The following is a 1514-nucleotide window of genomic DNA, read 5'->3' as shown; positions in this document are numbered from 1 at the left end:
ACTGGTCTGAGGAGTCAGGAACACACACACACTGGTCTGAGGAGTCAGGAACACACACTGGTCTGAGGAGTCAGGAACTCCTCTCCACCTCACAACACCGCATCAATGAGCAATCAGCTGTTTGAGCCGTTGATTCGACACACGTGTGCTTACGCAGCAGCCAGAGTGAACCGCTGCGGCGGGCAAACAGCCAATCAGAAGCCTGTTAGTAATGGAGGCTGAAGGTCACAGTGCTGTGTGCAGTTACAGTGTGTACATCCATCTGTACACTCAAACACACATCTAGCGCCGCTGACAGGCAATAGGACGTTATTTAATGGTTCCGGTCATTGATTTTATTTCACCTCGGGGATGCTGCACAGATCACAGTTAATACTGCGGAGAAGAGCCTGTCCTCTCCTGAAAAACACTCCCATAGGTGGTTTGTTCAAGCAGCAATTACGACCTGTATTTATGTTTCCAGTGGCGGCGCCCTCTAGTGGCCGTAGTAGTTCTGACAGGAGCAAAGCAGGAAGTTATGAGAGGAAAAGAATATATATATATATACACACACAGTATATCCACCCACCCATCTATCTATCTATCTATCTATCTACCTATCTATCTATCTATCTATCTATCTATCTATCTATCTAGAGTGAGAAGAGAAAATGGATTTCAATCTCGTGTATGTCTTAGGTAAGGAGCAGGAGACAAGACATGGTTAGCCCATAGCTTAGCTTAAAGACTAAAGACTAGGGATGGCTGTGGCTCAGTGGTAGAGCGGTCGCCAGCCAATCGGTTCAATCCCTGGCCCTGCAGTCCTATGTCGAAGTGTCCTTGGGCAAGACACTGAATCCCATCAGTGTATGAATGTGTGTGAACGGTGACTGGTTCCTGTACTATGTAAAAGCTCTTTGAGTATAGTTGTTAAGACTATCGTATAAGAACAGTCCATTTACATTTACATGGGTGTCACTCTTTCCGGTCTCTGTGTCTCTGTCTCGGCGCTCTAACCTGCGGCTGAGTCTGAGGACTATGGTTACCTGGTCCTCAGATCTCTGCAGGGTAAATCCAGACAGCTAGCCAGACTATCTGTCCAATCTGAGGACTCTGGTTCCCTGGTCCTCAGATCTCTGCAGGGTAAATCCAGACAGCTAGCCAGACTATCTGTCCAATCTGAGGACTATGGTTACCTGGTCCTCAGGTCTCTGCAAGGTAAATCCAGACAGCTAGCTAGACTATCTGTCCAATCTGAGGACTATGGTTACCTGGTCCTCAGGTCTCTGCAGGGTAAATCCAGACAGCTAGCTAGACTATCTGTCCAATCTGAGGACTATGGTTACCTGGTCCTCAGGTCTCTGCAGGGTAAATCCAGACCGCTAGCTAGACTATCTGTCCAATCTGAGGACTATGGTTACCTGGTTCTCAGATCTCTGCAGGGTAAATCCAGACCGCTAGCTAGACTATCTGTTCAATCTGAGGACTATGGTTACCTGGTCCTCAGATCTCTGCAGGGTAAATCCAGACCGCTA

At 47.7% G+C, this 1514-nt stretch overlaps 1 protein-coding gene across 1 annotated transcript in view; it reads left to right on the top strand.

Annotated features, from left to right (window-relative positions):
- LOC117959742 (myocyte-specific enhancer factor 2C-like) overlaps positions 1 to 1514 on the top strand; it is a gene marked incomplete at its 3' end in the record, with an annotated part of 8016 nt that overhangs the window by 4651 nt on the left and 1851 nt on the right. The gene's annotated exons all lie outside the window — the stretch shown is intronic.

Source organism: Etheostoma cragini, chromosome 16 (assembly GCF_013103735.1).
Source record: "Etheostoma cragini isolate CJK2018 chromosome 16, CSU_Ecrag_1.0, whole genome shotgun sequence".
NCBI lineage: Eukaryota > Metazoa > Chordata > Actinopteri > Perciformes > Percidae > Etheostoma > Etheostoma cragini.
Note: the sequence above shows the minus strand (reverse complement) of the source record. Positions and strands in the feature narration are given on the sequence as shown.